Genomic DNA, 24,331 nt, shown 5'->3' on the forward strand with positions numbered 1-24,331 from the left:
AGTTATTTCAATAGTTAAATAAATGCAGATATAGATAGAGATAATTGCCATTAATCTGTCAGAAAAATTTTACTGACAAAAAATATGATGGAGAGATATTAAATAAAACTCTCTTGGGTCGGGGGGTACCTGGGTGGCTCAGTCTGTTAAGTATCTGCTTCAGGCTCAGGTCATGATCCAGGATCCTGTGATGGAGTATTGAGTTGGGCTCCCTGCTCAGTAGGGAGTCTGCTGCTCCCTCTCCCTCCACCCTCCCCCAGCTTGTGCTCTCTCTGTCATTCAAGCTCCCTCTCTCTCAAATAAATAAAATCTTAATTTTTTTTGTTTTTTCCTGGAATAGGCCACCGTTTGCTTTTTTTCTTTCCTCCCAACCATATATTTTGTGGAAACTTTGCATTACAATATGTACTTTGAAAAGAAATGCATATAATTTCAGGAATAATGTCAGTAGCCAAGATTTAAAAAAAAAAAAAGATTGCTTTTGGACATCTATGAGTAATTTAGGTTAAGCGTAAACACTATTTCCCTAGAATTAATGGCCCTGGATTGGCATAATATAAAAGCGAGTCTTTTTATTAAAAATTTCTTCTTTGCAGGGCGCCTGGGTGGCTCAGTCATTAAGCGTCTGCCTTTGGCTCAGGTCATGATCCCAGGATCCTGGGATCAAGCCCCACATCGGTCTCCCTGCTCAGCGGGAAGCCTGCTTCTCCTTCCCCCACTCCCCTGCTTATGTTCCCTCTCTCGCTGTGTCTCTCTCTGTCAAATAAATAAATAAAATCTTAAAAAAAAAAATTTCTTCTTTGCAGACTCATTAGGAGTTTAGGTAAGACATAGGGCTAAAATTATAGTTTTAAAGACTGGCTAAAACATTAAAGGAAACATCTGAGTACTTCCATGGGACAGCAGAAAAGAATCTCAAATACAGAAATCTGAGAACCAGCAGGTAGCATCAGATGTTTCTGATTCATTGGTACAGTAGGGAGCAAAAGTTCTCTGAGAGAAACAACAGCTTTGCTAACAGTATTGTATTGGCAAATACATCCGAAATACTGACTTTCATAAAATAGGCAAACTTACTTTGTTTGCAGAACGCACATTTCCTTTCACAACTATGCCTAAGAACCTCTCCAAAGACAAAAGATAATAAGAGTTTCCTCCTTGTCTTTGGTACACCGTGAAACATGACAGTGAATTGGAAAGAGATAGATACCTAAAAATAGAAGGATAGAACACCTTTATTTGAAATCACAGAGTCACAGAATACCAAAATATGACTTTTAAACCTCATCTCACTCTTTAAATATGTTTTTAAATAGAAACATAGATAAATTACTTTTCCAGTGACTAAATTAATAAACTTTGTCTTGACTAGTTCACAGATAAATCAGAATGAGGAAGGGAAGAGGTACATACAATCCACTGCAAAGCCATTTGTGAGAAATGGTAAGTTTGAATAAATATTATTCTATTTCATATTAAAATATTTGTATTAAAATGCAAATATCCACATGCTCTTATTGTGTTTTATTCTACCAAAGAAATATATGTATCCTAATTTTCCTATTTCATACCAAAACTCATGACGAGTACTTTTACTTTCTTTACAGCAACACTTTTAAAATCATCTTATTAAAATGCAACCTGGTTGGGTGCCTGGCTGGCTCAGTCAGTAGAGCATGACTCTCTTGATCTAGGGGTTGTGAATTCAAGCCCCACTTTGGGTGTAGAGATTACTTAAAAATAAACCCTTAAAAAAAAATACAACCTGGTAGAACAGGGATGTGGTGGAACCTGAGTTTCCAAATTTCTAACAAGTTCTGAGGTGATTCCAAAGCTAGTCTTTAGCCAGATCACTCTGAATAGCAAGGCTTTAAGCACAGAGCTTTCCAATGTCTTTACAAGAACACACTCGTGTATCCCCCATTGATGATACAGGTATGCTTAAGCTATTGATCCCATTTGTTCAGTGTCTTAGTGATAGCTGAGACAGCCACAGCCTAGGCTGATTTCTTTCAGCTCCACAGAGCTTTATCCACATATTATAGTAACCCATACTTTATGTGTCCTGACATGAAACAAAATTTAGACACAGTGCGTATTGCTTTGAATAGTAAATGACTAAGTACAGAAAAATTACATATCAACATGATATTTCAGGGGAGAAAATCTTTATCAATTAATAGTTATTCCCTAAAAAAATACTTAATTAAAATATGTCAAAATATCTTCAATATTGGCTTATTTGGCATATTTGAAAAATAATTTGGAATTATGACTGGTCCACTGGACTGGCATTAATCTCAAGCATGGGATTACTTGGGTATCTTTTGAAGACAAGATTTCAAAAAATACTGTTCTTAAAAAAATTCCTTAAAAGTAGAATGAATAGGGGTACCTGGGTGGCTCAGTCGGTTGGGCATCCGACTCCTGGTTTTGGCTGAGGTCATGATCTCAAGGTTGTGGGATCTAGCCCCACGTCGGACTCCAAGCTTGGCACTTCGGCACGAAGTCTGTTTAAGATTCTCTCTCTCTCTCTCTCCCTCTTCCTCTGTCCCTTCCCCCACTCATGCTCTAAATAAATAAGTAAAATCTTAAAAAAGTAGAATGAATAGTTCTCTAAAAGCCCAGCTGTCTTGAATATATTGAAGTCACTAAAAACATATGTGCACACTTTTTCTTTTTGATTACAAAATGAATTTTTAGAAATTATAATTTTGTAGTCTATGTGTTGCTCCCAACTTTCTATATGGTTCCAATTACATCTTAAAAATCCATTTGTATGTATAAAATGATGTATCACTGATTTACTTTGGAGTTTTTAGGATTATAATAAAGTGTAATATTAAATGATTAAATTAAAAGACAACCATTTCTTTTTTCAAACAGTTGTCTTCTGTATCACAAAATTAACAATCCTTCAAACAGATAGTAACATTCTCTGCAACAGAGAAAACACAACATCCCAACTCACCAGAGCATAATTAAAGCCTTATGAAGTCAGTCCTCTTACAGGATTTCACTTAAATAAAAGACAAAAAGAGTGAAATAATGCCTGTTAGAGAAGTCAGGAAATGGCTTTCCTTAGGAGATAGTGACTTGAAGGAGCGCTCAGAGACTTGTAAGGTGCCAGTTAATGTTCTATTGCATGATCTGGGTGGTATGTTCAGGTTGTAAAAATCCTGTATAATGTACTCTGACATGTGTACTTTTCTGTATTAATAATAACATTTTAAATGTATGAGTAATCAAATCTTTTCCCAAAATTTCTTTTTGGATTTTTTTTTATGTTATGTTAATCACCATACATTACATCATTATTTTTTGATGTAGTGTTCCATGATTCATTGTTTGCGTATAACACCCAGTGCTCCATGCAGAACATGCCCTCTTTAATACCCATCACCAGGCTAACCTGTCCCCCCACCCCCTTCCCTCTAGAACCCTCAGTTTGTTTCTGAGTCCATAGTCTCTCATGGTTCGTCTCCCCCTCCAATTCCCCCCTTCATTTTTCCCTTCCTACTATCTTTATTTTTTTTTAAACATATAATGCATTATCTGTTTCAGAGGTACAGGTCTGTGATTCAACAGTCTTACACAATTCACAGCGCTCACCATAGCACATACCCTCCCCAATGTCTATCACCCAGCCACCCTATCCCTCCCAGCCCCCACCACTCCAGCAACCCTCAGTTTGTTTCCTGAGATTAAGTATTCCTCATATCAGTGAGGTCATATGATACATGTCTTTCTCTGATTGACTTATTTTGCTCAGCATAACCTCCAGTTTTTTATTTAAAATCTATTCAACAGTTGGGGCAATATTGTGTTTTTGTTTGAATATGTACCTGTATATGTGTGGTTTGTGTTCAGTGAAGGATAGGATATAAACACTTTCATTTAGCAAATTCTAATTGTGACCTTTAAATCTGCTGAGAGAGTAGGCTGCAACTATAGATTTAGTGTTATGTTTTTGAAAAATTTGGAATGCTTTCCTAAATCTTTCTTCCACAAGCAGATTTGATTCAAGATAGAGAACTGAGCAAGTGAGAACTTTCTGTCTGATGAGATGGCTGGTTCATCATGCAGAACGTCCCAATAATCAGAATTATAAATCACAGAGAGATAGCTTGGCTTTGAGTCATTGAAACTCTACTTCAAGATGTACCCTTTAGTCAAGATAATGAAATCCACTGCAACTATAGGCTTTTTATGAAAATACACGTAAAACCACTCTTTCCTGACATTTACTACAGTAATCAGACATAGAGAACTGATAATATAGTCCTGGCATCTGAGGCTGCTTTACCTCGATTTAAAAAAGTAGCTTTTCCAAAATATCCACTTTATAGATATTTGTCAGCAACCATTTTTCCCTTTCTGTGGGGGGTGGGATGGGAGACTTGTAGTCAATAAATAAAATAAGCATTCATTACAGTGAAAATGAAATATTTTACCCTAAGTGGGTGGAAAAAATGTATAAATGACCCTAAACAGTTGTTGAGTAACAACACAAAAAGAATGATTTGCAGGGAGAGTCTGTTAAAGAATATTCAGTCTAACTCTTATGCCCAAACTTTGATTTAAAGGACACGAATAAACTATTTTTCCAAAACAGAATCATTCGATGCATCTGCATATTCATTCATATTTTGTTTTTCATTTGCATTTTCAAGATGTTTGTACTTCAAGGCGTCTGCCTTGAATAAGAACTTTGAGAAGTAGGTAGAACTACACGTGGGTTTCATAAAACACTGGAGTATCTAGGAGTAGCTAGATTTTATTCATTCATTCTCTGGTAAAGTCCTCAGATTATATTTCTGCTTCAAAATTTATCTGGGACTGTTGGCTGAATAATGGCCTCCCAAAGACCTCTACATCCTTATCCCCGGAACTTGTGAATGTGTTTTCTTGATGAGGGAGAAAAAGGCAAGCTGAGAGAAAAGCACCTGCTAACATCCCTCAAGCCCCCCACTCCACCCCAGGTTGGGTATGTGTGACATTCCTTAGGTATTCCTGGCTGCCCTAGAACAAAGGGAAGGGAAAAGCCAGTGGTTAACTGATAGAGATCACAGTCCTGCAGGACAAGAGTCTCCATCAGTTTGCAACTGTCTTAATGATTTACAAGAAAAAAGCAATCTCCAGGAACTTATAGACACAATTTCCTGGAGTCCTAACATCACCCTCCCCTCCATCGGATAGAAAATCTTCAACAATCAGTCACTCCTCACATTCCCAGTGCAGCTTTCTGCCCATTGCGTCCTGTCTCCGTGCTTTTATAAAAACACACTTTTTGCACCAAAGACGTCTCAAGAATTCTTTCTTGGCCGTCAGTCAGCTCCAAGTCCCACTTCAAACCACATCATTCTTATGTGGAAAAAGGGACTTTTCAGGTATGATTAAATTAAAAATCTTAAAATGGAGAAATTATCCTGGAATCTCCAGGGGGGCATAATATAATCACATAATATAAAAAAGGACGTGGTTGTTAGGGTCAGGGAGGCAAGAAGGTGCTATACTGGCTGGCTCTCAAGATGGAGGTGAGAGGGAATAGTGGAAGGCATGAAGAAGGAACTCATTTGGAATCGAGAAGCTGGGATAGGGAAGCAAACATATTCTCACCGAGACTTTCCAGAAGAAATCAGCCTTATGGACACCCTGACTTTAGCGCAGTGAAACTGATTTCAGACCTGTCGCCTTCAGAACTGTAGGATAATAAATTTGCCTTGTTTTAAGCTACTAAATTCATGGTAATTTGTTAAAGCAGCGATAAGAAGCAAATACACCTGGCAACCATTAACCGATAATTGCCTACCAGGACAATGCATCTGTTTTACTCTTTCATTTATTATATAACTCTATTTTACATGATTCACTGTTTTAGTAATTCTTTACTTCCAAGTCAGTTTCTTCATCTAGACTTCTAACCGGTTCCTGCAGTGACCTAGCTTTAGTTCTTTTTATGTCTCCAATGTAGCAGATGCTTCTGATGTCTGCATTACATTTTCTTAGCATGCCACTGATTTCAGGTAGAAATACTAAAGTTTTGTGTGGCCTCAGACTTATTTTGCATTGTCAGACTCTCCCCTGGGGTGACTCTTCCTATCTTTCTGCACTTTCTCTGGGGCCTTTTCTGGTATCTGGAGAAAATCCACTACACACTTAAAGCCCACTAAACACAGTACCCCTGCAGAAGATAATAACTCTAGTGGCAACACTCAAATGGGGTCCAGGAACTAGTATATAAATATTCCAGCTGACAGTATTTCAGATGGATACTTGTGAATTTCATTCTCAAATTTTTTCAGATCTGAAAAGAATTCCCTCAACCCATAATAAACTTCATAGTACATCCTTGTTTTCTCTTTAAATCCTGTCCCTTCTCATTCTTGCCAAGCACATATTCTACTTCCTGAGATCACTTCTCAATCAACTACCTGCACCAAGATGTTGCTTCCAGCTCTGCTTGCAGGAAAACCCGAAGTAATGCACCAAGATAATGTCAACAGTTTGAACACAGGAGTCAATCAAATGTTTCCTGGATGACTTACATTTGAAAAACTACTGATTAGTGAGCAGGATTTAAAATACATTTTAAGAATTGCCTTGATTTTGTGTAGTACTTTTAATTATTTTTCATAATGATGATTTTTTTTTGCTTCTACATGTACGTATTTAACATTAACAAGATGTATAACTAGCACGCTGTTAAAACTTCTGGAATATGTCCACAATGAAAAAATATTTCTAAAATCTAGTTATTAAATGGTCACTCTCATTTTAGGAATCATATTAGATAGGTGTTATATTAATTTTATTTTTTAAATGTATAAGTGAATAATCTAATTTTCACTGAGCATGGCATTTCCTTGAAGGCCAGATTATGTTACACATTCCTTTAAGTAGAAAAAATGTGGGGCACCTGGGTGGCTCAGTTGGTTAAGTGTCTGCCTTTGGCTCAGGTCATGATCTCAGGATCCTGGAATCAAGCCCCAAATCACATAAGGCTCCTTGCTCAGCAGGGAGCATGCTTCTCCCTCTCCCTCTGAAGCTTCTCCCTCTCCCTCTGCAGCATCCCCTGCTTGTGCTGTGCTCTCTCTTTCTCTCTCTCTCCCCACCCCATCAAATAAATAAATAAATAAAACCGTAAAAAAAAAAAAAAGAAAAAATGTACAGAACAGAACAATTCTGATCTTAGATATAACACATGCTTTTCATACTCTATATAGGCAGTGCTAAATGGTCCCTCTCTATAGTAACTCATTAAGTTCAAAAAATACTTTCTTTTTAAAAAGAAATATATATATTTGATGATTATATGCAATCTTTTAGTGCTCTCTTAAAAAACAAAAGCCAGGGAAAAGCAACAGACTATGAATATATGTGTGTGTGTGTGTATGTGTGTATTCACAGTGTGTATTATATGTGTGTATGTGTATATGTATGTATATATATATTCACAGTATATTCAATGTATGCGTGTATATTTATATGCTACATATAGTAGTACATAGTACATAATATATGTACTATAATATAAACATAATTTTCATATATATTTTCAGCACATAAATAGTCTGAATCATTTTATTGAGACAGTTCAAATTACAAGTAGGAGTATAAATACTTTTCTGGAACTTTTAATCATAGAACCTTACTTTACTCATAAAAACATATGTAATACATTGGTCAGTTGTTACTAAGAATTGTGATTAGGTGAAAATACAATACATATGTTTATGTTTCTAGATATAGTTCACAATAATACTTTTTCATTTATTTCCTTCAGGTTTCAGTGGCAGTATGGTTGGGAACAAAATGTTCTGACCACATTTTATTGTAAAAAAAAAAATTATGAAGGCAGTCTGATTTTTTAATATTTTATGTAACTAAATAATATGTATCTTTTCTAGGTAAATATAGACACAGATTTTTATCACTGAATTCTGATAATACTATCATGGTTTAACAGGAGATTGACAATTACCCATAAAAAGTCTTTTTGTTTTTTTTTTCCTTGGATGGGCAGTCTTTATAATGTGCACATATAAGATGTTCTTATTTTTTTTAATTTAAGAAATTGTATCTTCTATTACAAGTTTCCTTTTCTCTCATCCATTATCATCTCTTCGCCTAAAATACATGTATGCATTTGTGCATTTAATTATTTGTGTTGTGCTTGATTTTATTTCATCTTTATAAATTCCTTAGTATCATCTATAGTTCATGTTTGTTGTTTGAAATGATGCAAGTTCTTATGTCTGCTTATAATAATTTGTTTTTTTTCCTAATCATTTCCTTTCTCTCATCTGTTTACATCCAGAGTACTGCTTACTTAATATTCAATGCCCCCTCTTATCTCAGCGTCTCTTCTTTGATAATCTACAGTCTTTAATTTCTAAGATATCAAAAAAACAAGTATCATTTGTAAGTTTAACTTGTTTTGTGGAATAAATTTTGTTTCATTTGCCATCTGCATTTTGCTTCCTTGTTCATTTTATTAGTGCAACTGAGTAGGTCCCACAATAGAGTCTTTTTTTTTTCATGATAAGAATCTTTTTTTTTTATAAGAGATGCTTTTTTTTTTTAAAGATTTTATTTATTTGAGAGAGAGAATGAGATAGAGAGAGAGAGCATGAGACGGGGGAGGGTCAGAGGGAGAAGCAGACTCCCTGCTGAGCAGGGAGCCCAATGCGGGACTCGATCCTGGGACTCCAGGATCATGACCTGAGCCGAAGGCAGTCGCTCAACCAACTGAGCCACCCAGGTGCCCCAAGAATCTTTTAATAGGTGTCATTCTTCCCTGAATATGTAACATTTATCCTGAGTCATGCATTTGTAAAAGTATAGAAAAGACCATCCCATGGAGGGAACTAAAGGTGTAAATCATGTACAATTTGCTAGGTTAAGACTGAGCATCATCTCACAGACGCTCTGTTTTGTGAATATATCTCCTTCCTATCCAGTAAGGTATTTGTGTGAGTCAGAAAGAAGACCAGTGTATTACAGAACTTTAATATGGTTTTCTAATACTCCAATTTCTCCCACCAGGAAATTTAGCTGGCAACCTGATTAACATGTACTGTTTTCTCCCCAGTATGTCAGAGAGACAGACAAAAGCTTTTGGATGAATTTTTGTTTGCTTGTTTGCTTGGTAGTTGGTGGTTGGTCGGTTGGTTGGTTGCTTGGTTGGTTGGTTTGGTTTGGTTTGCTTATAAGATAAATATGCATTTCTTCATCGAATCTGATCTCATTTGCAATTCCATGTTTTCACCTAAGGATTCCACTTCACTACTGAGCTTCGCCTTGACAGGCCTACAAATATTTCTGACTTTCTTATTATTTTCTGGTTTGCTGTTAATTCCACAAATAGCATTTCACAGAATTAAAGTTTAGAGATATGGATGACTTTTGGTTTCATAAGCAGTTCTTTTTTGTTATTGTGTTATCTCTTTGATTTGGATTATTTTCAGAGATAAGAATGTGGAGACATGTCTTTAGTGCAATATGATCATTGCCTTTAATGAACTATTACCTAGTCCCTATTTATCCTAAAATTCTGGTTATGCATAAATCCCCCTTTGTATGCATGTAATTCATTCTTAAGAGGTAATTGAAAAGGACACAAATGGTTAGTGCATAGAAAATTAACAAGTGTTACTAACTTACTTTGTGTTCATAGATTAATACGTTTCCTTCTCTGTAAACTGGTAACAATACTGATTACCATACTCTGTACTATCTATTAATTAATGACTGTAGAGCTTGTGAAGAATACTAAGTATTTTAATTTAATAGAAGATCTTGCTATTTAAAATTTTTTCATGACAAAGACTCCAAGTTACAAAATTCTTAAAGGAAACAAAAATTAAAAGTTTGTTAGTGAAAAACTATACTACTGAGATTTTATTATTACTAAACTCAATATTAACTATTATAAAGAATTTGTGATTACTTGGCACAGCAAATAATATACTTGTGCTCATGTGATTCTACAAACTTCCCATTATACTAAATTTATTGACTATTTTTTTCCCATCATAGTCAATAACATTTCAGGCACGCTCATTTATTTTTATTAAGCACCTATACTCAAAATGTTAGACAACATAAAAGATGGTGCATATTATTTCACATAATTTCTAATAAGCACTAAGTTACTACTAATGCTGTTTCATAATGCTGTAGACTCTTTGAAGTAATTTATTATGGCACAAAACTTGGTAATTGGTAAATTATTGTGGTAACAAGTTAAATATTTCACTTATACTGGGATTTTAAAATACAAGAAAAAACTTTTAATAACCTAGAATCATCAAAAATGAATTTGACATAATAAATAACTCAGATTTAATTACATAACAGTAAAATAGGTGAAAAAGGCTCTTTTTTTATTTTAATTCAGCAAAATAACACTAATACTCATTCCCTTTTAACACATAACTATAAAGGGCTCAAAAGGAACAGAGCCATCAATGACTATCTCAAAAATGCATAAAACCTTTTATATTTTATCAGAATGATACCTGGAAAATTCTACACAATTTTTTAATTGAGATAATCACATAGCATTCCTCAATGGTGGACCTTAACTTAAGAGATATGTGTTAAGTGCAAGATGATAAATTCAAACGTTGTTAGCAAACAGTGGACAATGACATCTTACAGAGTTTTTCAATAGCCATGTGTCCATTCTCCCATTGTTGATTTTGCTGTACATGCTTCCCTACATGTTGTGACTGAAAAATGCCCAAGGGGCACCTCAGGGCCTATGCGTTTTCTGTTCTTGTTTTCCTGAAGACTGTACCTTCAAATAGATCAATAGATAATAGACAGTGGTAAATATAGATACTTAGATTCACTTGATTTCAATTTCCCTAAATGTATTAATCCTAAATGTAAATACATAAAAATATATTAATGACAAGAAGGTCATCGCAACGAAGGTTTTGGGAACAGTAAAATGGTTCAATGTAAGAAACGGATATGGTTTCATCAACAGGAATGACACCAAGGAAGATGGATTTGTACACCAGACTGCCATAAAGAAGAATAACCCCAGGAAGTACCTTCGCAGTGTAGGAGATGGAGAGACTGTGGAGTTTGATGTCGTTGAAGGAGAAAAGGGTGCGGAGGCAGCAAATGTGACAGGCCCTGGTGGAGTCCCAGTGCGAGGCCGTAAATATGCAGCAGACCGTAACCATGATAGACGCTATCCACGTCGCAGGGGTCCTCCACGCAATTACCAGCAGAATTACCAGAAGAGGGAGAGTGGGGAAAAGAAGGGGGGATCGGGAAGTGCTCCCGCTCCCGAAGGCCAGGCCCGACAGCGCCGGCCCTACCGCAGGCGGCGGTTCCCACCTTACTACATGCGGAGACCCTATGGGCGTCGACCACCGATCCCAACCCTCCTGTGCAGGGAGAAGTGATGCAAGGTGCTGACAACCAGGGTGCAGGAGAACGAGGTAGACCCGTGAGACAGAATATGTATCGGGGTTAAGGACCACGATTCCGCAGGGGTCCTCCTCGCCAAAGACAGCCTGGAGAGGACGGCAATGAGGAAGACAAGGGAAATCAAGGAGATGAGACCCAAGGTCAGCAGCCACCTCGACGTCGGTACCGCCGCAACTTCAATTACCGACGCAGGCGCCCAGAAAACCCTAAACCACAAGATGGCAGAGACAAAAGCAGCCGATCCACCCGCTGAAAATTCGTCCGCTCGCGAGGCTGAGCAGGGCGGGGCTGAGTAAATGCCGGCTTAGCATCTCTACCATCGTCCGGTTCAGTCCCCCAACGCGAAGCAATGCAGATGAAATTCCAGCAATAAGAAATGGACAAAAGATTGGAGCTGAAGACCTTAAGTGCTTGCTTTTTGCCCACTGACCAGATAAACAGAACTATCTGCATTATCTATGCAGCATGGGGTTTTTATTATTTTTACCTAAAGACGTCTCTTTTTGGTAATGACAAACGTGTTTAAAAAAAAAAAAAAAAAAACTGTTTTTTCTCAATACACCTTTAAAGGTTTTTAAATTGTTTCATATCTGGTCAAGTTGAGATTTTTAAGAACCTCATTTTTAATTTGTAATAAAAAGTTTACAACTTGCTTTTTTCAAAAAAATCAACAAACGGCAAGCACCCGTTAATAAAGGTCTTAAATAATAAATATATATTAATGAATTAATCTACTTATTTCTTTATAGTGAATAATCTGCACACTACTGGACAAAGAATACTTAAGAATGAATGAAAACTTATTTTTACAAATTTTGAGGCATGTAATAATTTGAGTTAATTATCAACTGCCCTGAACATTCTTCAGTTAATTAGAGACAAATAAGAACTTAGGCAGCAATTGTTTATCAATGGTTCTGTGATAACCTAAAATACTAGTATATGGGGACAGGTAAACATGAATTGAAATTCAAGCATTCACAGCTATTGGACTTGTGAAATTGCAAAAGGGATTATTTATTAGTGATTTCCAGTCCATACAGTATAAATTGGAGAGCATATATACAAAACATTCTGAGAATGGAATGGATGGTGCTTCTTCTAGAATCTGACATATGTTAAAAGCACAATACTTAGGATCCTACTCCATGTTATTATATTTTCAATTTTTAAACCCTCCTCCACCTTTAAATATTCTCATTAACAGTATTTTATATTCACAAAAATATTTCAGCACATTCAACTGAAATGGAACTTACTTAGGTCTGTTTACTTGAAGATACTAATTTTTCCTTAGATAGCAAATATAATGTAAAATGAGATTTTGACTACTTTTGGAAGCTTAAAAGTTGGAGATAATTGTCACAAGTTCATTTCAACATTCTTTTCCTCTAGTGTATCCCTTTCAATAATCAGTATTTATTATATAAATACATTACAATTAACTTAGGAAGATTTCACCTACTAGTTCTAACTCCACTAACAGAAACTTCATAATATTGTTTAGAGAAAAATAGGCTAGCATCTCCCTCCCTTTTCCCTATTTTCCTTATATAGTTCCTTCCTCCCTTCTTTCCTTCCATAAACATTGACTAATTTTTTTAAAATATATTTTAAAGATTTATTTATTGAGAGAGAGAGAGAGAGAGAGCTCAGGCAGGGGGAGGGGTAGAGGCAGAGGCAGAGGGAGAGAGAGAATCTGACTCCATGCTGAGTGCGGAACAAGTCATGGACTCAATCTCACGACCCCGAGATCATGACCTGAACTGAAACCAAGAGTTGGACATTAACCGACTGAGCCACCCAGGTATCCCAACATTGACTAATTTTCTATCATTTGACAAGCCATCTTCTATGAAGTGAGGACACAGTGGTGAACAAAACACATTCCTGTTCACAGTGTATTCCCATTCCAGTTGTGGAAGCAGGCAATATGCTAAACTAAAACAAACATTCTCCAGATAACAAGTACTATAAAAAATAAAATAATTTAATTAAATAGAGCATGACTGACAAAAGTTAGTGTGGTAAGAAAGACTTTTCATAATGTGGTGATTTATGAAAGCACTCCTGAATTATGTGAATGGGCATCATGCATAGATGTGGGGAAAATAATTTGAGATGAACAGTATGAATGCAGTTAAAAACTGCTTGTCTTTTTGAAATGACTATTTTATTTTCTGGCATCCATTTGTTAGCCCTTCATTATTTCAAAGGTCTGAAGTCCTAGTAATTATTAAAAGACCTAACAGCTCAAATTAGCTATTTTTCCCCTCTTCACTCTGTATCAGGCTTTGAAAACAGATTTTTTTTTTTTCCTAAAGCTAAAAAACAAAAGGACCAAAAATTAGAACTAATTACTGTGATGGTGGCTATACGCTTCTATGTCCTAATCTAAGTATCTCTAAATTTTCCTGTTATAAAAATGTATGTTACATAAAGGAAAGAACTATTATGAGTTTATCCATGGTATTTTCAAATAAATAAGCATATTTAAAATAATTTATTATATGTAGATATAGATTGACATGATGATATATTAATTCACCCTGAAGACTGTTTTTGAAAATCATATGTTTTTAATGAATCACTTAAAGTAATTCTGTGCATTCTAAAAACTGAATGTTAAAAGTAATATTAGTTGGCATTGTCTTTTTTAATACATAATACTACATTTTCTATTAGGGTTGTGATGGAAAATACAAATTCTTTCTATACTGAAGCTCATTTTTAGTGCTGTAATATAGAGAATGCTCTATAATCTCCAGTTCACAGTACAGTTTTTTGCTTTTTATTCATAAGAAATAACCAAAATTTCTCAGAAAAAATCTCTAGAGAAAAAAGAAATGAATTTTAATCAAACTGGCATTACATTCAAATAAATGTCCAGTGTGATTCTATAGTTCATGCAGGTCATCATATAACTTATGTTCCATTTCTCTTGTTTCTCTTCCATTTTTACTAGAAGATGACTTGTGTATTGTATATGCATTATTAGTTTTGATGTTATTTTCCCTCTAATAGATTTTCTTCATAATTATCTCTTAGACTTATTTCCATTGCTGCCAGATTTCCCTCTCAAAACATGCATCTCTGATGCTTGGCCAATTTTACTGATGCCCAAAAATCCAAAGAAGATGATGAAAGACGTCTTTCAGGGCTAATCTAGGCATTTGAAAAGTGCCCAGGTTCTATATATTTTTTTCTGCTATTCTGTACTTTCTATAAGACTAACATACTAGCAAGTTCAGAAATATTCAAATTAAAATGTTGGTTTAATTTTAGAAGTTATTTGAAACACTGAAGAGGATTTTTTTAAATTCTGATTACCTAGAATTTATTTTATTCCAACTAAGGGATAGTTTAAATTCTTCATACTTAAAAAGGAAGTGTCAGATGTCCCAACATATGCCTAGGGCTACGTTAGCTTGAAACAGACCAATCAGCCTACTGAAAACAATGAGGAATCAAATAGAACAAATATTAAGAATCTGCTTAAAGGCACTGAAGAGTTATGAAAGCAACCAAAACTTGAAGTGTCAATATCTTGGTTTAAGGCCTGATCCTGACAATCTGTGCTATGTTTATCCTTAAGCCATTTGCTGATTGAATATCTCCAGAAAAAAGCAGAAATGCTGAGGAAACATGTTCACAGTCTTACAAAAGTTAGAATGTAGTAAAATGGACCTCCAGTCCTTGTAAGGTAGAAGTAAACTTGTAAGTACTCAAGGTTTTTGCTCCGAATCCCTGAGAACTAAGACACATGAGGTACAAGGTGAAACAATAATATACTAGCCTTTACAAAAAGTGAATTCGGTTTTGATTCAGCTCAGTTTCCAACTGGATTATTGTGATGTGGCCCTATCTTATAAGGCAGTCAAGAATCAAAGGACTTGAGAAGAATTTCCCAAATTCTTATGAAGATGTGGAGGCAAAAATCAGAGGTTAGGTGTGGACAAGTTAGAAATCCATGCTACACAACCCAGACTTCTTTTGGTTGTCATGTAAATCAGCATACAAGGAGCAAAGCTGTGCCTGAAATAAAATACCTCTCATAAAAGGAGAAATTCATGTGAAAAAAAAAATGATGTATTCTCAATTGTTTAACATGCTCTTCCAGAAATGAAAGTGAATTCTTTCTGAAAATAAAAACCTATGATATTTTACACACTGTTTCTCATTTTTCTTCCAAGAGAAAATCTGCTCCAACTTATAACATATATTTTCTATAGAAAGAGCACTCATGTTGTAACTCTATGCAAAACTAGGCAAAATATATAAGGAAATGTGTTTAGGTGTTTGATACCTATGAACAGGAATACTCAGCAAGGTGAACCCCACACTGGATTTATCACTCTGACTGGGGACATTTCCCCTACTGTGGTACAGCAAGCTGGAGCCCAGGCAGAGCCCCCCTGAAGTTTGTCCTAGAAAGGGTGAGTTGAGAGAAGAATGGGGAAACTAGTGGTTGAACAGTTCTGGGGGAAGTTGGAGATCTAGCCCCAGCAATGACAGTCTACATTTATACATCTTCAAAGCTCAAGGTCTCAAGCTTAGACACAAGAAATGCCTTACCTTGGGATAAGGAACATGACATGGAGTAAGTTACATAGTATCTTCACCCTAACAAAGTCTGAAATTAAGCCTTGAAAAGAATTTGAAAGGAAATAGTGTAGATGTAGGGCCTTAGCAACTCGTAACTGCTTAGAGAAATATTAGGCTTTCCGTACATTTACAGCATCATACATTCAAGACTACACAAGCTCAGAATGAATGGCCAGTAACTAAACTGAAATCTATGACAAAAACATCAAACTATATCTTGGCTATGACGAATAATGTTGCAATGAACACGGGAATACAAATATCTCTTTAAGATAGTGATTTCACTTCCTTTGGATATATCTAGAAGTGAGGTTGCTGGATCATATGGTAGGTCTATTTTTCACAGGAAGCTCCATACTGTTTTCCATAATGTTAGTGTCCATCAAGAGATGCATGGATAAAGAAAATGTGATATGTGTGTGTGTGTATATATATATATATATATATATATATATATATATATATATATATAAAATAGAATGCCAATCAGCTTAAAAAAAAAAAAAGAAGGAAATTCTGCCAGTTGTGACAACATAGATGAAACTAAAGGGCATTATGTTAAGTAAAATAAGCCAGAGAGAGAAAGAGAAATACTGCATGGTATCACTTAAATGAGCAATCTAAAAAAAAAAATAAAAGAAAGGAAGTTGAACTTATAGAAACAGAGTGTATCATGGTAGTTGGTGTGTTGTGGTTGCCACGGGCTGGGGGACAGGGTGTGAAGAAGGAGAGAAGTTGATAAAAAGGTATAAACTTTCAGTCATAAGATGAAAAAAACCCTGAGGATCTAATGTATAGCATGGTGGTTATAATAATACTAGACTAAATAACTGGAATTTGCCAAGAAAGTAGATCTTAAGTGTTCTTACCAAAAATTAAAAAAAAAAAAAAAGTAACCACCTGAGATGATGGATGTGTTAATTAACTTGATTGTGGGAACCCTTTCATAATGTATACTCTATATCACATCATCACACTGTACACTTTAAATATATTACAACTTTATTTGTCTATTATACCTCAATTGATCTGGAAAAAAGATCAAACCAATTCACAAAAATATCACAGAACTCAAAAGGTCTAAAACGTTTCATACAATAAATAGTAAGCAATTAAAAATGCCAGAATTGTGATGGAACAGGAAAAGTGGCCTATAGTTCATTCAAATACAGTTTATAAAAACCAACCCCAAGACAGCCTGTATGTTACACTCAATTGATAGTCGATTTAAGGCAGATACTGTAAATATTCAGAAAAATTAATGAAAAATCATTGAGAACACAGAGTATACAAGCAGACACAAGAACTATTAAACAAATAAATACAGATCGTGGTCTGTATCTAGGACACATACTGAGGTTGGCATGGTAGTCATTTAGAGATCTCTAAGCATCAGACTTTCTTATTCTTTTTATTGATCTTTTTTAAAAATTATTATTCTACCTGGATACAGGCACCACAGCATTATTTGAGAATTGGGAGATCGTATATTTGACTAAAATCACTAGAAGTGTTCAAGGTACTTCGAAGTCATATTCCATAACAACCTATCCAATTATATATTTTTTTCATCTTTTTTAGGTGACCAAATGGCTTTTCCCCTGTAATTTGGATGTAAACTATTAAACTTTATCAGCATCTGAAGAATTAGTCCGATATCTGGTTAACTGTGGTAAGGACCTTAGAAGTAAAAAACTGAAATCAGTGAAACAGATACAATCCCATTAATGATTTATTACATGATTTTCCATGGTTTCTTACCTGTAATACATGATTAAATTACACCATTAAGATAGTCTGGACATGACTATTTTGAAAATCTCTAAGAAATAGCTTTCCACTCACAAAGTGTTTCATGTTAGTTTTTTGCCAACCCATTAAATACTTCATAAATAGCATTTAATAGGCACTGCTAATTAAAGATTCAGTTTGAAGCTAAGATTTTTAAAATTTTTTTCTTCCTCCTTGAAAACATGTCAAAATGCAAGTATATAATACATGGAGTTTTTTGGGGTTTTTTTTAAGATTTATTTATTTATTTTGGAGAGACAGCATGAGCAGGAGGGACAGAGGTAGAGAGAAATCCAAGCAGACTCCACGCAGAGTGCAGAGTCCAACACGGGGCTTGATCTCATGACCCATGAGATCATGACCTAAGCCAAAACCAAGAGTCAAACGTTTAACTGACTGCACCACCCAGTAGCCGCTATCATACATGGTTTTAAAATCATATGGGGAAAATAAAACTGAATGAAAGTTACCTATGGACAAGATATGTAATTTCATAAAGATAAAACGTATATGAAGAACTAGCCAACAAGAGACATGGAATATCAAGTTCCTGCCCAAAGATAATGACAAGCAGGAGCTTGATGATTTCTACATTCAAAGAATAGCTTAAGATTTGTATTTGATGAATGACACAAGGCACAACTACGGAATAAAGATAAAAAATTGGAGACTATTTTAAATGTTTCTAAAAAGTAGAGTTGTATAACCAAAGTCTCTGCCTCTATGCCAGAGGCCATATATCCCTCAGAATTATTTGTGAATTAATGGAGCCAGGGAGACTTCTCTAGGGAATCTAAACCTGGCAAAGAGAAGGAAGCAGCCACCTTGATAATTAGTCTCCAAAGCTTTATTTTGTTCTATTAACAATCCACATTTCCCATTCCCACACCACTCCCTCCCCTCAGTTACAAGAGATACTAGTACAGATTTAATTGGATTAGATCAATCATGATTCTTCACGTAGGCTGCCTCCTGAGCAGAGACCATGAATACCTGAGAAGAGAAGTAGATATGGATGCTGGGGAATCCAACCTTGTGCTCTACGTTAAGTTGAAATATTGTTTGGGCTATGGGTTCCACATTTGATGTTTTAATTATGCTACTGAACTATATAATATGATGATAGTAAATTAGATTAACATAGCAAAAAAACAAGACTACAAAATTCACATTTGATCATTTTGATTTTCAAAATGGCCTATGTAAGTCACACTCAAAATTATTTTTGCTTCATATTTCTGAGCTGAAATTTCTGATACTTACATGGCCTACTTCACACAAATATTTTCAAGGAAAAATAAACCTGAGAAAAGCATTCAATCATAAAGAGTCTATGAGATGAAGACAATCATACAAACTAAAATCTTTTTTATAAAAATGATATTGTTTTTCTGAAGGTCCTCACTGAGTCATCACTATGAAAATTTTGAATAAACAAAGAATTGTGATACTGACATTTCTCTTGGCACAGATCTCCAGAGATTTATGCTTTCTTGACAATTTGCTAACTACCCTTGCAAATAAACAGTACAAAATAAAAATGTCAAAACTGAACCTCTGAATACCCCCTGTGATATGCTACATCTATATTTCTCACCCATCTCAAGAACTGCTACCATGATTTACACTGGTTTTGCTCAAACTAAATAAACTGAAGTAATTCTTTTTTTTAAGCAATTTTATTTTTTATTTCTTTAGAAGGAGAGAGTTCACACCTGAGTGGAAAGAGGGAGAGGGGGAGAGAGAGAGAATCTTAAGCAGGTTCCACCTCACTGTGAAGCCCTACGTGGGGCTAAATCTTACCACCCTGACATCATGACCTGAAATCTAGTGTCTGAGGCTTAACTGACTGAACCACCCAGGCACCCCTAAACTAACATAATTCTTGACTCCATTTTCCCATACACTTCACAACATCCATCACAAACATTTTAAAACTATCTAAATCATGTATTTCAGGGCACCTGGGTGGTACAGGTCGGTTGAGCATATAACTCTTGGTTTTGGCTCAGGTTGTGATCTCAGGGTCGTGAGATCAAACCCCATGTTTGGCTCCGTGATCAGTGCCACATCTGCTTGGGATTCTCTCTCCTTCTCCCTTTGTCTCTCTCTTTGTCCCTCTCTCTCAAAATAAATAGATAAATCTTAAAATTAAAATAAATAAATGTTTCATTCTCATTATTACTCACCACTCTCATTATTACATTTCTAAATCTAATTTTGGACTACTGCATGGCCTCTAAAGTGATTGCCTTGCCTTCATCCCTGCCCAACCCCCCACACACTGTTCTTTATATAGCAACCAAATTGGTACTTAAAATTCTAAGTCAAATAAAGTCATTCAGCTCCCTGCTCAGAAATTTCCAATGGATTTACTGCATTACCTCCTTTCTGTTTTTCAAGATTTCCACAGCATCTCACCTCAGACTGTTTGGACTTGCTGTTTCTACTCTCCACAGAGGTTTTATATGGTTCGAAAATGGATTTCATTATTATCGACTCCTCTATGATAGTATCTTACATATTATATATTGTATATGTTATATATATATATATAATTTTAAATACTATATGGTGCATATATATATTATGTATATGTGTGCATATAATTTATTAATAACGAATGCTATCTTGAATAAAGATTTGGATACCATCTGGATCTTTCTGCACATTGTAGGCTACATAAGAGAACAGACTTTCTTTCTTGTATACTGCCATATGTCCAGTCACTAAGATGTCTGGAATATGTTAAGTAGAGCCTCAATAAACTTTTTTAATGCTTAAGTGAATGAGACAAACATATTGATTCTATATTTGTAAATGTTCATTTTAGAAGTATTTTTGAGGGTTATGGGTTTTAAAACATCATCTACAAATTTTGTGCGTAGTCCCAGAATATAACTTGCATTTGCTCACATATGAAAAATAATGTACTAAATTTAATTATATTACATTTTAAAATACATCAGTCACATGGATTATTTGTAAAGATTCTGATTGTCTCCTGCTTGATAAGATAATTTCTAGTTATTTAAAATATCTCCATGTTGATACAACCTAATTTTGACATCTCAATTTTGCTGTAAGGTTTTAAATTATCCTATACCCACTCTCTTTAAAGATGTTATTTATTTATTTGACAGAGAGAGAGACTGTAAGAGAGGGAACACAAGCAGGGAGAGTGGGAGAGGGAGAATCCCACTCTCTTTAATAAAGTATCTAGAAAATCAATGCCAATTAGAGGTATGTCTTTTTTTTTTTTGCAACCTAACAGTCCATATACACTGCTCTTCACTTAGCATGACATGTATTTTAAAATAACAACATAGTTCTTTTAAAAGACCAAAAAAAAAAAGTTTTCATACATCATTGTGAAATAATAAAATCTTAACTTCTTTCAAGGTGCTCTGTAGTGTGATTTCCACACAGAATGCAAATTATAATAGACAATATACTTCCAATCATTTGCCAAGGTATTTAAAGTAAAAAGTGTAATCACCATTAAATTACTTTATCTTGTAGTGTATTTCTGATTAATAAATATTCTGCAACCTGGTCAGAGAAAATTTTTTTAAAAATTGTCATGTGATTAGCAATAATGCAATTTTTCCATTAAAAATATAGTACTAAATTGAAGTAAAATAATTGCACTAAAGTAAAAGTACTAAAATAAAAGAAATGCATAAAAATCAAATTTTAAACTGTTATAAGATTTTTATTTTTATTCCGTTTCGGGCAGGTATTGCCTTACAACATTTCTAATGGTGATCTATTGCCCACATTGGGAAGAATGTATACCAAACCAATCCTAGGTTACCATAAATAGACCCATGCATATATACATGCATATATAAATGCCTTTAGGTGGCTTTAATACACCATTTTCTTCTTAACTTTACACCAGTGATTAAAATAATTGTCAATAAGGTTTGAACTACTGGTTGATATTAAAAAGAAAATTCATACTCATTAACTATTATTTTAAAATATATTTCTTTCTAAAAAATGACATACCTTGTAAGGAAGATTTCTAAGCAAATCTTGTAAGGAAGATGGCTAGGCAAATTGTCCATATCCCTCAATAGATAATTTGGTTAATAAGTATTGAGCTGATTTTTCATGTTAACATATTTCTCAGTGACTTAATCGGATTTTTATACATTACTGTTTTCTCAGAAAATATAAACCACCAAAGGTAATTCTGACTCACATACAAAATATCCTTTTCTCACATTAGTTTTCAATGATAATTAACATCATCTGCATAATTCTGTTTTATAAAAACCCAAATTAAATCACTCTTTTATGCTTTATGGATATAAGTCTTTTGAGTAATTTTCATTCTATTGTTATCTAGTAGTCATTGTAAAGAACACTTAGAAAGACCTTTCAATAACATTTTGCTCACTATTAATTTTGGAAGTGTTCATCAGGCAATTTTATGATAAGTGGCAAATTACTTCTACTGGTTTAATGAAGTCCCTTTTACTCACAATACTCCTTTATTTATTGCTCCCCCTTTTTTCTGTATCCATTTGATATTATGCATTAGTCATTCAAGGACACAATTAACATATACAGTCTCTTTCTAATTCTCAGGACAAACTTTCAAAGCTTTTTACAAATGTATCAGAATTCAGTGGGTAAAGCAAAAAAAAAAAAAAATCATTGAGTGCTTTTTTGGGAGAAAGCCATATGGATATTCTGAATCAAAGCCAATAACTAAATTATTTGATATTATAGATTAACATAGTCTATAATACTGAGTTGGGAAAAGATAGTCATAAAGGAATCGTGAATATTTTAAAACTCTTGTGGATAAACATAATTTTAAAATTACAGTGCTTAAATTTTATCACTTAATTACATCATCTTTATGCAATAATAATGATTACTTTTGAACAAATCTAAATAAATGGCAGAGCAGAAGGCTGAAAAACATTTTAATTATCTTACATATAAGTAAGTATAAGTATATCATTTCCTTTCTCTTACATTAACCACGGTATAATTTACTTGCAATTTAAAACCTAAGCTTCAAAGTCACATAAGTTTCTCCTTTATAGTTTCCAAGCTGATGCCATTGCATATAAATTCTTCAAAATACATGCAGTATATGTTTTATACATAAGAAATCATAACATTTGATTATAATATCTTTTATTCTTAGTGGTTATTTTGTATTGACACAATTACCATGGTATATGTTATCAAAATGATCATTTTTCATATCATAAATTATCAGTAAATGTAAGTACATTTCTTCCATATTTTAGATGGTGGGAATAAAGATCTTAGCAACTTTATGACATAGCACTCAGGGACTCACATAGGTAAGAGTTGGAATTGTTTTAGTTTGGCATAAAGTTTCAATGGTTTTCAAGTGCTCCTATTTATTACAAAGGCAGAAATCAGGTAATACTTTTCAGTATTATTATGAGGTTCCTGATTACCTCCCATAATTTGACTTAAGAAACCCTAGTAATATACTATTTCTTTTCTAATAAATATAACCCCATTAAAAACAGACTCTAGTATCATACTGTCTTCCTTGCCCTCATTATCAAGCATGCCATCTTAATGACTTCAGTTTTTTCATTATCACCCCCATCCATGTTAAACAAATGAAATTAAAAGAAAATATTCCTCATTTTTCTTAAATATTTTTTCATTAAAACCTTAACTAAATAAAATTAAATAATTTTCAAGCTTTCTTTTGGTAAAAATTAATAAAATGTTAATGACCTACATTAAAAAAATGTATGTTGGGGTGCCTGGGTGGCACATTTGGCTGGGCGGCCAACTCTTGGTTTTGTCTCAGGTCATGATCTCTGTATCCTGAGATTGAGCCCTGCATGGGACTCCACGCTCAGTGGGGAGTCTGCTTGACATTTTCTCTCCCTCTTCCTCTGCTCTCCTGCTCGTGCTCAGTCTCTCTCTAAAATAAATAAATAAATCTTTAAAAATATATATAAATAAATACATAAACCTTTAAAATAGTATACACACACAAACACGCACCATTCTGAGAAATATAGCAGAACAATTTCTTAGTGAGCATGAGAGAATATGAAGTCATTCTTAGGAGCTGTTTTCAGGGTAGTAATATAACTATATGAGCTCTGTAATTCAAATCTTTCCAAGATCAACCAGGAAATACTTTGTCAGTGGCTTTAGTAGGTAAATGAGGTAAAATTAGTGGCATCTCAGTTTCATTTTTTTGCTAATTAATCCTATCTGTAGCAAGATTCCTCTGTTGGCCCTAATACCAAAGGCTGGATTTTGGAATAACCAATAATTAAATGAGAATTTCATATTGAATTAAAACAAAAACTCTCCCAGAACCAATCCCATCAAACTAAGAACTGAGAAGGCAAAACAGTAACACTGAAAGAGCAAAATGAGTATAATTTTATTGACAACAAGGCATATCCTGATTGGTGGTGGAAATGTGACCAGTACATGGATTTTCAGACTCAGGAAA

At 34.5% G+C, this 24,331-nt stretch overlaps 1 pseudogene; it reads left to right on the top strand.

The window, feature by feature from the left end:
* The first annotated feature begins 10,913 nt into the window (after positions 1–10,913).
* On the top strand, positions 10,914–11,719 carry LOC118009644 (annotated as a pseudogene).
* The last annotated feature ends 12,612 nt before the right edge of the window (positions 11,720–24,331 follow it).

This window comes from Mirounga leonina, unplaced genomic scaffold, assembly GCF_011800145.1.
Source record: "Mirounga leonina isolate KUSES-001 unplaced genomic scaffold, KU_Mleo_1.0 Mir_127, whole genome shotgun sequence".
Classification (NCBI taxonomy): domain Eukaryota; kingdom Metazoa; phylum Chordata; class Mammalia; order Carnivora; family Phocidae; genus Mirounga; species Mirounga leonina.